General features: G+C 41.3%; 1 protein-coding gene across 3 annotated transcripts in view; it reads left to right on the forward strand.

The window, feature by feature from the left end:
* The window catches only part of ALK (ALK receptor tyrosine kinase), an 815,814-nt gene that overhangs the window by 510,985 nt on the left and 292,028 nt on the right, over nt 1–12,801 (forward strand). The gene's annotated exons all lie outside the window — the stretch shown is intronic.

Raw genomic sequence — 12,801 nt, forward strand, 5'->3', positions numbered from 1 at the left:
CACTCCAGGCCTCAAAGAAAACCTCCCTATGTTTCATTACCTGGCCTGCTTCTGAGTTTTCTTTTTTCCCCTTTGTTTTGTTTATAGTACCACACTCACGTGTCTAGATAAACTCCTTGTTTTTATAACAGAAATGCATTTTCTTATGGTTCAGAGCCTTAGTTAAGAGCCATATCAACCATGGGAGTTTGCATTTAAAAGGCTTTGCAAAATCTACATGAGGATTTGGTACAATGTCTATTCCTGAGATGATCTTACATCACTAAGCTCCAAGAAGGAGTCTTCCCACTGTTGTCAAAATGCTGATCGCTTTCCCTCCGTCAATGGGTACATCTTGTGGTTGTGAGAAAGGGGAGGGCACACAGTGAAGGCCACAGCTTTTCAAGAGGGAGCAGGCTGGGCCCAGGGCATAGGAACTGCCTGTGAGATATTCACCCAAGGACTTCAGGTTACCCGAGCATCGGGGGCCTCCCCGCACCTCTCAGGGCAACTTAGAACAAATGACTGGCACACAGTGGGAATCAAGAGAGGGCCGTGAGCCATGTTGCTTCCCTCGTGGCCCTACTTCTAGACTCAGATTTTGTTCTTCTCTGTCATATTATACTGTGGAATGTTCCTTGAAGTCTTTGAGAACAATAACCTCAGTGACTTCTCCTGGGCATTAGGAAGTCCCAAAATAGAGCAAGTCAAGAACTTGATAAGAGAACTAGCAGGTGAACATTGCACGTTGCTAATCTCCTGCTTCAGATCCTTCAGTAAACCCCTGTGGATCTCAGGATCAAGTCTGAGCTCCTTTTCAGCATGGCACACGACCCCAATCCGGCCCTCCCCGTCTTGAGCTTACCCCATTCCTTTGACCCATGCTTCGTTTATAATAAGCTGTTCACAGTTTCCCTATTGAAGCCAGCAGTTTCAACCCCTCTTCCTTCCCCCACCTCTCGGACCACCAAGTGCAATCTTTCCCCTCCTTCAAAAAAGAATCTCTTAGCTCTCAAGCCTTTCCTGGGACTCCAGACCCAGTCCAAGCAGTGTTGATTATACCATCCTTTACACCCACTTCTTTGGCTTGTTTCACATCTCTGTTACTGTTCTCAGCCCTGAGGCACATTTGTTCTTTTACAGGCATTTCTCACCAATTAGGCGTCCTAAGAATAGGGATGGGCATTATTTATCATTGCGTCTCCTCTGCCTTGCACAGAGCCTGACCCACAGAATATGTTCAAGAAATGCTTTTTAAATGAACAAACCATCAAATTAATTGGACCAGGAACTCTGAGAATTTGAGATACGGTTTTAAGAAAAAAATGCATCTGGAAAGCTCTTGACCAAAATCCCATCTCCATCCTCCATAATATCTCACTTCCTTCTACTCAACCCCAGGTATAATGACTGTTCCTCAGCCCACACCACTAAGCAAATGCTGGCATACATCAGCCTTGAAAAATAAGATGTTTCCCGTACTTCCTGATAGCCCACTCTGGGATCATCTTAACCCCCTCAATTTTCCAGACAATTTCCTATATGCTTCCTGTGTGTTTTCTTATCTTCCACAAGAATCTTCTCCTTGGTATTCCCCCCTCCAACGTCTTCCTCTTCTTAGTTTACCTATATTTACATTCCCAGTTAAGCACACCGACTTTTTTTTTTTTTTAATCTTTTCAGACAAGCTAGGATGAATTCCTATTGTGTTCTCTCCAACTATTCTTTAAATATTCCCTCCATTGTTTGTTTGTTTTTTTCCAGGACTAAAATCCCTCAATGACTGCATGAAATTCTATCATTTTTCTATTGGATGTTTACCTACAGGCCTCAGAGTGACTCCTCTGTCTGGATTTTTTTCTCCTGGTCACTTTCCCTAAGGAGCCTCTTGGTGCTCATTGAGTCTTCTCAATAGACACAGATGATTTTCATTTATAAAAATCCTCACATGTCTACCAACTTTCTTGATTAACTCTCTGCTTTCCTGTCTGACTTAAGGCTGGCCTCTTGGGTTTGGGGTCCTGGTGGCATCAGGTTCATTGTGTATGTGATTGAGCCAAGAAATTTGATGATTGGCAAAATGGGAGTCCAGATAGAAATAAAAACTTTTGTATTGCACTGTCCATGGTCCTTGAGTCCTTGGTCTTTTCCTGCGGCTGCCTCTCCAATTTCACATTCCCACATGACTATTTATGCTAATTTGGGTTAAAGGCATACTCTAGCCAGCAGAACTAGAAAAATAGTTTAGACATAGACTCATCAAGCAGAAAATAATCTTAAAAGCCATTGAATCCAGTCCCTTTACCTTCACTCCAAACCAACGCAAGTGCCTCTTCCAAAGCTCATCTGACTTCAGCTTACCTGGTTCCAACCAATAGGATGCTCACCTCAAAAAGCAGACTGACCCCTGTGAGCCAGCTTTTGCTGCCAGGAAGAACTTGCTAGTAGCCCACTGCCTTTGTCATCTTGAAAAGTTGTTGAATATCTCTGAAAAGTTGTTCAATTTCTTCAGGTCTCCTGTATCTCATCCATAAAATGGGAATAGTAATACCTATCTTACAGGAGCTTTTAACAGTGATAGCTAATATGCACTGAGTGTTTATCATCTTCTTAGCACTGAGGTATATAATTGAATTTAACACCACAATTTTCCTGTGAAGTAGTACTATGATTATGCATATGAGGCATCTAAGATAATTTAAGCAGATAGTGTATGTTAGTTCCCTCTCCTATTTCACTATTATCTGGTTGATCTTATATTTGTCCTCTGGAATCACATAGAACAAGCCTACTTTCTCCTAACAAGGCAGTTTTCATTTCTTTGAGGATAGTTCTCATGTCTCTTCTTAACTCCTCTACCACCCCCTGCCCCCACCAGGCTAAACAATTTTAGTTTCTTCTACAGCATATTTTCCGGAGCCACATTCTTCCCATATGACCTTAACCAGTGAAGTGGTCGGGGTGGGGGGGGGGGCAGTTCTTCAATGATCTGGAAACCTCTACCCACCAGTGTAGCATAAGCTTGGCTCACTCTTCCCCTGAATCCTGCTGCATCCTGCTGTTTGAACCCCAGGCACCCTAAAGTTAGCAACCAGGAAGGCTGCTGGAGCATTTCATCAAAACCATTTTCTAGACAATTTGTGTCTTTTCTTCCCAATGGAGAATCCTCAAGTTTCTCTTGCAGGCAAAGGAGGCCTTTCTTGTTTGCTATTGACATTCCCAAAAATATCTGATTCAAAAAGAAATTTAATTTTGTCCCCAGCTTTCACATCGTCTAGCTTTGTTTGTCATCCTTGTGGTCCGCCAGCTTTGCCCCTTTGTTCTCCTAATTGCCAGAGACATTTTTATACTGAGTAAATTGCATCAGGCTCACTGCAAAATGAATCAATTTGGGAAGAGTATGAGCTACACTGTTGTCTTAAGTGTGCATTAACATTTAGATGCGTTATTTAAAACGGGTCTGGGGTTAGTGCCAGGGAGATAGCTTCATGACTATTCTGACTCATTCTCTGCAGCCAGACTCTACTGAATGGAACTGAGGAACTCTGAAACCCATCCCAGCCTTCCATCCCTCTAGGGAGGGCTTGAACTAGGTGAGATATTTTAAGAGCTCAGATTTGGGAACTTGATTGACAAACTGAGTTTGACTTGGTGATCTCAGAGCAAAACACAGCCAAGCGTAGTAGACAATGGAGAGGAGAGATCCTCTTTCTCTCTCATCATACATCAGGCATGCACATGACATGTAGGTTTAAGTACAAATCACATGGCCAGAAGTCTTTGGCAGTAAAACAAAGCATGCACCAAAAAAAAAAAAAAAAAAAAAAAAAAAAAAAAAAAAAAAGACACCAGCCAACCCTCTCTAGGATAAAACTTAAAACAATGTTCTGAAAGCCAGTGAATAGGAAAAGCTGCAATCCAGATGATCATGTGGTGATTCAATGAGCTAATTCTTTTATCATCAAGAGGGTCAGGTAATATCTCCATTAGTAGCAGAAGGTTTAAAAATTGGAGAGAGTGGCAACACCAGGACAATTGCCTGATTTATGCTTTTTCAATCACCTGGGCTTATAGCCTAAACTGGTAATGGACTCCATCCATCAAAAAATTATTCCATCTGGCATGCTGGTTTCTGAAGAAATCTGGACGTCCTCGTAGAGAATTGGCCAAATGATATAATGCGTGTGAAAGGCCTTAGCACAGTGCCTCAGTAAAAGGTGGTTGAATCTGTTTCGTTATGTTCAGAGATATGATGGTGCATTCGATACACAAGAGAAATAAAACATCAATTGTTTAATGCCATAATTAAGATTCTGAAATCCTGAGAAGTACAGCTATGAAGATCGTAAGGGTAGCACTTTCTCAAGGAGCTCTTCCCAGACACTTCTGTCCCTGGGCATCTCTTCTCTTTCAGCCTCTAAGGTGCTTTGTAAGTAACAGCTCCAATCCCATGGAAACTCACCAGCTTTGTGCATTTCTGCCCATTTTTCCCACTAGAGTCTGAACTTAGACAAGCATACTCAGTACTTTCATTTTGGTGTCCTCAAAGTCCAAAACAGTGTCTAACACAGAATCGGCATTCAGTAAATGTTTGTTGACTGAACAAGTAGAACTCAAAAATATTATCATGCTGCTTTCAAAGTTGAAGTAGATAAGGATATCTTACACCTTTCTGCTGGGAAGGCCTAAAGCATTAGGATCCCTGACCAGAGATAGAAAACAACGCATAAAGACTACTACTGCCAACCAGTATATTGCCTTGAAATAACAATAGCTACCGCTTGTATAGCACTTAATATGCAGTGGGTATTGTTCTAAGTGCCCTAACCTGTATTTATTCATTTATCTTCACAGTAGTTCCATGAGGTGACATATCATTTTCATCCCCATTTTATGGATGAAGACACTGAACTTGTCAACAGTCCTACAGCTAGAAATGATTAGAGATGGAATCTGAACACACAGTGTCTCGCTCCAGAGCCCATGACCACCACACTACATGATGTAACCTCTCCAAAAGAGATGTGAGAGGGGCTCTCCCCAGGCCTCCCCCAGGTAGATCACAGGTGGCCCCATCAGGTGGCATGTCAAATAGACATGGGCAGACACCAGTGAGAAGAGACTGTCTTCTCTATGTTTCACCTGAAATGGCATCTCCACTGCCTACCCAGGGACATATGTCATGCAGGGCAGAGAAGCAGGTCCCTTATTTCAGCTACCCTTAGCCCTGGGAGGAGGATGCTATGCAAAGCCTCAGCTATGGTATTGGTTTGGGGAAAATTAAATCAGAACCTTTGCAGGCTTTCAGTGAGAATAGGAGAGAAGTTCCCTGCATAGCCTGAGGACAGGAGTGGAGAGAAGGAAGAAGAGGCATGTCAGACCTGCACTCCATCCAATCCCCCTTTAGAGCCCTTAGTCCTTCTATTTATAGGTGAAATTGAATAACAAACCACTAAGCAGATGGACACATACATAATGTATTATTGGGTAAACTGAGGCAAGATGGAACTAACATAGTCTGCATGCATTCTGGCTGCTGAGCTGGGACCCAGACTCCAGCCCTCTCACTGCTGGAGCCCCTACTCAAATCCCTGGACCCTGCTCTCTCCTCCACCCTGCTCAGTCAGGCTTGAACTGGCCTTATACGTCAATGTGAATAGGATTCTCAAAAGCTTTAGAGGAAAAGTGAAAAACATCTCTCTCTTTTCCAGTTGGTTTATGAAAATATCTTCCTCTAATTGAACTTTCCCCTCTTGCATATGCCTTTTGATGGCTGCATTTAATTGCCTTAAACATAAAGCTGCTGTGATCAGAGACTTCAGAGTTACATATGCATCTTTTGTGCTGAAACTGTTTTACCATCTGGTTCTAAAGCAGCTTATAGGTTGATTTTGATAAGAGCAATGTAGGTGCCACCAGTCTTACTATAATTGGTTGTCTGCTTACATGATTGGGGAATGAAAATTATTTATTGATTCCTGATTCAAAAAGAAAATCAACAAATGTGTTTCCCACAACCACATGATTCCATTCTGACCCCTCTGTCTTGCTGAGATTATGCTCCCATGGCCCACCCCTTCCCCTCTTTCCATCCATGGTTGCCCTTCTCTTTGTCTTTGTTCCTTCCTTCCTTCCTTCCTTCCTTCCTTCCTTCCTTCCTTCCTTTAGTAAATGCGTCAGTTAAGTATTCCTCTACTATTTCAGGGAAGTCTGCTATATGGTGGGAATTGAGCTGGGAAAAAGCAGAAACCACTGCTGTCTTCATGAAGCTTACATTCTAGAGGGGGAAATGAATGCTACATTACTAGTGACATGTACAGTCATGCAATTACCATAGTGATACATGGCGAAAGAGTACAGCTTCTGTGAGCTTTTATAAGAGAAGGACCTGACCCAGGCTGAGGGATGAGACAAGCCTTCCTGAGCAAGTGGCATTTGAACTGAAGTCTGAAAGAAGAGTGGTAGTATGACAAAGTGGCAAGACTCTTTCTGGGAGTAGGAATGACATATGAATGCCTGGAAAAGAAAGATGTGAGACATTTCTGAGGAAATCAAGGCAGATTCATGCACGTGGATCTGAAGGTGAAGAGAGGCCTGGCTGAAGAGAAGGATGGGGAGAAAGACAGGCGGAAGAGGCACATTCAGGAACACAACCTTTGTCTTAAAACTCAAGGAAAGTTGATGTAGAGTTTTAAGAATAGGACTGTGAATGAATTGGAGGTAGGGCAGGCATGGGTATGAAGATCCCAGACCTTTGCAGCAGCCCAAGGGACAAGAGGATAGTCCTGATTAGAGAGTGTAGATAGAGAGAAAGGAGCAGGTTTGTACATATCTATGTGCAAGGTGCACTAGGCAGGTTTAGTGATGGATTGCTTTGACCAATTGGGTGGATGGAGGCATTCACTAAAACAGGCAAAAATGAAGGAGGCCCATGTATGGAGAGGAAAGTAGAAAATGTGGTTTGGAGATGTTGAGTCTTTAGTAACATAAACATCTAAGTGAATATGCAGGTAGACATAGGGGTCTGGAGATCAGAGAAAATACCTGGGCTGGAGAAAAAAATAGAGGAGTTTTGGTATGTTGACAGGACTTTGGAGGCAATGGGAGCGTGTTAAATGCCTAAGGAATTAACTGGCAATGAATCATAGACCTAAATGTAAAATCTAAAACTATAAAAATTTCTAGAAGAAAACACAAGAGAAAACCCCTGCAAACTTGAGTAAGCAAAGATTTTTTAGATGGCACACAAAAAGCATAAACTTACAAAACAAAACATTGATCAGTTGGATTGGAATTTATCAAAATTAAAAACTTGCTCTTCAAAGGATTCGATTTAAAAAATATGAAACCAAGTCACAAAATTGGAAAAAATATTTGAGATTATACATATAGGTCTCAAAGGGCTTGTACCCACCCAATTAAGAAGTGGGCAAAATATTTTAATAGACACTATGCAGAAGATATAAAATGTCCATTAATCATGTAAAAAGATGCTCAATATCACTAGTCATCAGGAAAATTATAATGGCTAAAATTAGAAAGACTGACCATACCAAGGGTTAGTAAGGATGAGACTTGGATGAGACTTTGGAAAATAGTTTAGAAGTTTCTCTAAAAATTAGATTACACACCTACCATACAACTCAGCTATTTCACCCCTGGATATTTATCCAAGAGAATGAAAATGTAGGTCCACACAAAGACTTGTACATTAAAATTTATAGCAGTTTGGGGCACCGGGGTGGCTCAGTTAAGCGTCTGACTCTTGGTTTCAGCTCAGATCATGATCTCATTGTTCATGGGTTCAAGCCCCGTGTTGGGCTCTGCGCTGACAGTGTGGAGCCTGCTTGAGATCCTCTCTCTCTCTCTCTCTCTCTCTCTCTCTCTCTCTCTCTCTTCCCCTTCCCCACTCACACTATCTGTCTCAAAATAAATAAATGTCAAAAAAATTTAAAGATAAAATTTATAGCAGCTTTATTCACAATATTCCCAAACTGTAAATGACCCAGTTGTCCACTAACAGGTGAGGGGATAAACAAACTGTGGTTTGTGTATACAATGGAACACTATCCAGCAACAGAAAGGAATGACCTACTAATACTGACAACAACATGGGCAACTCTCAAAATCATGCCAAGAGAAAGAAGCCAACCACAGAGACCACATAGTATGTGCTTCGATTCATGTATGATTTTAGAAAGTGCATCCAATCTACTAATCTACAGTGACAGAGGCAGGACAGTGGTTTTGTAGGAAGTGTCACAGGACTGACTGCAAAAGGGCAGAGAACCTTTAGGGTGTGGTGGGACAGTTGGTTTTGAATGTGGTTATGGTTCCCTGGTGTAACAACTGTTAAAATGCTTTAGACTGTACACTTTATTTTTTTCAATGTTTATTTATTTATTTTGAGAGAGAGTATGGGGGAGGGGCATAGAAAGAGAATCCCAAGCAGGCTCTGTGCTCAGTGTGGAGCCTTACATGGGGCTCGATCCCACAAGCCAATATCCAGAGTCAGATGCTCAGCTGGCTAAACCACCTAGGTGCCCCTATATGATACACTTTAAATGGATGCCATTTATTGCACATAAATTATACCTCAATACAGTTGACTATAAAAAAAAAGTACCTAGAGAGGGAATGGAGTGGGAAGACAAAAGACCTGAGAATAAAGGTAGGGGAAGGGAGGCAGTGAGGTGGGTATACATGTGTAGACAGGTTGAGGAGCTTAACGAGATGTGAGAGGTGGCAGCTGGAGGAATCAAGGCCACTTATTCATGTCTTGCACTTTGGTGTGACTTTCATGTCTCAGATACCATTAGTCAAGATGGAACCCCTGGTTCATGAGTTATCTCCCTCATGAAGGCTTCCCAGGAGACCTCAACCACTCTGTTCTCTTCTCTTCTCAACTCTGTAAAACTGTCTAGACTACAGAATAATACTCCAGGGTCCCATCTGATCAGATAATGCCTGTAAGTTGCTATACTCAATTCTTTGTTTCCTCAGTCTACCAATATCCAGTGCTATTTTTGTTTACAAATTGTTTCAGGTGTTTGTGGTTTCCCCAGAGGCTGTTCTTTAGCTACTAATTATTGAAGTTTTGCCATAAGCTAGAAGCGTTAAAAATATTGTACATATTAAGTACTTGTAATAACTTATGAAGTAAGTGTTATTAACTTTAGCTTGCAGGGAGGAAAACAACTAAGGCTCAGGGAAATTAAGCAACTAGAAGTGGGATTTGAACTTAGGTCTTTGTGAGTTCTGAGTTCTCACTACTTTCTGAGTGCTAAAGCCTATTCATACACACTGTAGATACGGCCTCCTTCCAACAGGGGCCATGTTTTATTCTTAATTTTGCATACCTTTGCACCAGTATGGTGTTAAGCATATTGAAGATGCTAAACAAATATTGATTTATTCATTGATTCCCTCAACTAATATTTTAATGCTTCTTTAGAATAGCAGCCTCCTGTCACCAGGGTCTCTTAAGGGGCTTTAAGAGTGTCAATAACTAGGTACATTTCAGCCTTGCTGGATCAGATTAAGGAATTAATTAAAAGGTCCCCAGATTTGTTGTTACTGCCTGAGTGGGATAAGAGAAAGGTGGGTCAGCGTCTTTCTCTCTGCTCATTCCACCTACCATTTCACCCCCTTCCCTTCAAGAGGAGCCCCAGGAATGTTGAGGAACTGTGGCCACTTCTACTGGCCACCTTGGTCTAGACCCAATGTAAGAGCTTCCATTACAGCCGTGACCCCATAGGCAATCCTGGAGCAGGGAGTGGTGGTTGAAGCCACTGCTTGGTTGGTCTTTCTTCTGATTGCAAAGTGACAGTGTCCGCATTTTAAATGCAAACAGAGAACAATTGCTAAACATAAAAACTACCTTTCAATTGCCTTGCACATAAAGATCCCTCTCTAGTTCTCCCTCTCTCTTCCTCTCCTTTTTAAAGTGTCTCTCTTCAACTCTACCTTCTTTCTTTCTGCCTCACTAATGTCCCAGAAAGCCTGCATCATAATGCTTACCTAGAAAGTTCTTTCAGCAGCAAAAAGCATTCTATTAAAAACATATTGGAACTAGACTCCAATTATGTGTCCTTGATTTTTGCATAATGTAGTGTAAGTTACTCTTCTTTGAATCAGTGGGGGATAAGAATTCATTCATGAATAATGGTTTCCAGAGATTCATGAGGACCTGGATGAGATACTTGCCTGGAAGGTAGAAAGGCTTTGCTCTTCCAGATTTCAGAATTTATATTCAACAAAAAGCATAAGAGTAGGAGGTACTGAAAAGGATTGTACAAGCAAGTACAGAAAACTTTTGCTAATCTAATTCACTCTTAAAACAGCCTTCTCCATGGTTAAAAGAATCCCTGTTCTCCTTAAGCTTTTCTATCTTGGATACATTTTTTTTTAAATAAGCCTCTTTTAATATATCAGAGGAAACCAGGAATGTATTGACGATGTTTCAGTAAGACATGAAGTTTAAATCAGTAGTGCTGGGAAAGGTCAAAGCCAGAATTATTTAAATGTTGAATACCCAAAATTTGCTCTAAGTTGCTTATCAACATTCACAAAAGTCAATGTCCTTTTTCTGTAGAAGTTTTCATTACAAGGAAACCTCCTGCACAAGAACATCAGCACTGTGGTCAGTGTGTGTGTGTGTGTGTGTGTGTGTGTGTGTGTGTGTGTGTGTGAGAGAGAGAGAGAGAGAGAGAGAGAGAGAGAGAGAGAAGGAGAGAGGGAGAGAGGGAGAGAGGGGGACAGAGACAGAGATGGGGCAGGGGAAGGGAACAAGTGTCTTTTCACAGCATGGCTTGAGAATCCTTCTTCCCTGACTGTTCAGATGGGGAGGGGATACCTGCACATACTACTCACATCCCATGTCTTACCTTTTTTCCTTCCCATTAAAGTAAATATACCTAGTGAATCAGAATCACCAAGGGAGGAGCCTGGGAATCTCTTTGATAACACACCCCAGATGACTCCTATGACTGGGAAGGCTTAGGAAACAGGAATTAGAGGGTCTGAAGCAGAGCTTCTCAGGGTTTTTTGTGCACATGAATCACAGGGGGATCCAGTTAAAATGCAGATGCTTTTTCAATAGGTCAGGATTGGGTTTAAAATCTGCATTTGTAGAAAGGTCCCAGGTGATGCTGGTGCTGCTCCAACCACTCTGTATAGCAAAGGTCTAAAGGCAGTGCATCCCAGTGTCCACACACAGATATTAATTGAGGCTAAGGGGGGGGGAAACAATTAGAGAAGGACCTGTGCTCCTTCTGCATTCCTGGCTCATCTGACATGTGATGGTAGAAACAGTTTTTGAGAGGGGTGCCTGGGTGGCTCTGTCGATTAAGCATCCCACTTTGGCTCAGGTCATGATCTCGCAGACTGTGAGTTCGAGCCCTGCATATGGCTCTATGTTGGCAGCTCAGAGCCTGGAGCCTGCTTCAGATTCTGTGTCTCCTCTCTCTGCCCCTCCCCTGCTCACACTCTGTCTCTCTCTCTCTGTCAAAAATAAATAAAGGCCCACCTTTCCTGCTCCTATTCGAACAAGTTCTTTCTTCTCTTGAAGTGTTTGGGTTCAGATCATTCCTTCATCTCTCAAACATGAAACCCTCCCAAGTCCCAGGTGCTGTGCAGGGCACTGAGGTCACAGAAATGTTAGTGAAAATTGAACCCTGTTTTGTGTCTGAAAGCCCTTCTGTCTTTTACTTTATATATATATATATATATATATATATATATATATATATATATATATATATATATAATTTTTACTTTTGGAAAATTTTAATAGCAGTGAAATACTTGTATAATTTACCATCTTAACTACTTTTTAAAGTTTATTTATTTATTTTGAGAGAGAGAGAGTGAGAGAGAGAGAGTGTGTGGGAGGAGCAGAGGGAGAGGGAGAGAGAATCCCAAGCAGTCTCCACGCTGTCCATGCAGAGCCCGATACAGGGCTCAAATTCATGAACCCTGAGATCATGACCTGAGCTGAAGTTGGACACTTAACCCACTGGGCCACCCAGGTACCCCATTAACTATTTTTAAGTGTACAATTCAGTTGCATGAAGCACATTTACATTATGGTACAACCAACACTACTATCCATCTCCAGAAGGTTTTCATCACCCAAAACTGAAACTCCATATCAACTCCTCAAGGATATCCATGTTGTATCATGTGTCAGAATTTCCTTCCTTTCTAAAGCCTAATATTGTATTTTATAGATACATACTACATTTTGTTTATCCATTCTTCTGTTGATGGACATTTAAGTTGCTTCTACATTTTGGCTATTGTGAATAATGCCACTATGACCTTGGGTCTGCAAATATCTCTTTGAGACTTGCTTTCAATTTTTTTGGATACATGCATTCCTTGTTTCATTTCACTTCACAGACATTGCATTTATTTGAAAATAGAAGGTTTGTGGCAACTCTGCATCAAGAAAATCTATTGGCACCATTTTCCCAATACCATTTGCTCACTTTGTGTCTCCGGGTCACACAGTGGTAATTTTCACAATATGCAAACTTTTCCATAATTGTTATAGTTGTTATGGTGATCTGAGATCAGTGATTAGGACTTGATGAAAGCTCAGATGATGGCTAGCATTTTTTAGCAATAAAGTGTTTTTTAATTAAGGTACATACATTTTTTAGATATAATGTATTGTGTACTTACTAGACACAGTAGAGTATAAACTTAACTTTTATTACAGTAGGAAACCAAAAGTTTCTTTGACTTGCTTTATTGCAATATTTGCTTTATTGCAGTGGTCTGGAATTGCTAGGTCATATGGCAATTCAATTTTTAATT

This window comes from Felis catus, chromosome A3 (assembly GCF_018350175.1).
Source record: "Felis catus isolate Fca126 chromosome A3, F.catus_Fca126_mat1.0, whole genome shotgun sequence".
Lineage (NCBI taxonomy): Eukaryota > Metazoa > Chordata > Mammalia > Carnivora > Felidae > Felis > Felis catus.